General features: G+C 37.0%; 1 protein-coding gene across 1 annotated transcript in view; it reads left to right on the forward strand.

Annotated features, from left to right (window-relative positions):
• The window catches only part of THBS4 (thrombospondin 4), an 88321-nt gene that overhangs the window by 33254 nt on the left and 54322 nt on the right, over window positions 1-745 (forward strand). The gene's annotated exons all lie outside the window — the stretch shown is intronic.

Here is a 745-nt window from a genome sequence, read left to right on the forward strand (position 1 = left end):
AGAGAGAGAGAGAGAGAGAGAGACAGAGAGAGAGAGACAGAGAGAGAGACTCTCCTGTTTCTAAGGCTGTAAATCTTTTTTCTTTTTAATTTTTTATTTTATTATTAATTTTTAATTTAAGAGTTCCTTGCTCTCTGTTGGATCCTGATGGAAAGCAAAGCATACCAGAAGAATCTCTATTTGTGCTATATTGAGTATGCAAAGGTATTTGACTGTGTGGCTCATAACAAATTATAGCTAACATTGAGAAGAATGGGAATTCCTGAATACTTAATTGTGAAAAACCAGTACCTAGACCAAAAGACTATTGTTTGAGCAAAACAAGGGAACACAACATGGTTTAAAATTAGAAAAGGTGTCCATCAGAGTTAAGAGTTATATATTTTCTCCATATGTATTTAATTTTTATGCATAGATTACTCAAGAAGGTGCACTCTGAAGAAGAATGTAGCATCATGCTTAGAGAATTCATGATAGAGAAAGAAACATCATGCTTGGGATGGTGGAGTGATGGTGAAGGAGAGGAAGACATTCCCTCAACCAGATGAATTGACACAGTGACTATAGCAATGATCTTGAGGGTCTCAGAGATTGTGAGGACAGCACAGGATAGGACAGGGTTCAGATCTGTTGTTCACAGGGTCACTGTGACTTGTACTCAACTCAGTGGTACCTAATAACAGCAACAATAATGCACTAAACTTAAGAAACACTGGTCACAGCATAAGGAATTGTCAGTAGGTGA

This window comes from Elephantulus edwardii, unplaced genomic scaffold, assembly GCF_000299155.1.
Source record: "Elephantulus edwardii isolate Elephantulus edwardi_28Jun2011 unplaced genomic scaffold, EleEdw1.0 scaffold00082, whole genome shotgun sequence".
NCBI lineage: Eukaryota > Metazoa > Chordata > Mammalia > Macroscelidea > Macroscelididae > Elephantulus > Elephantulus edwardii.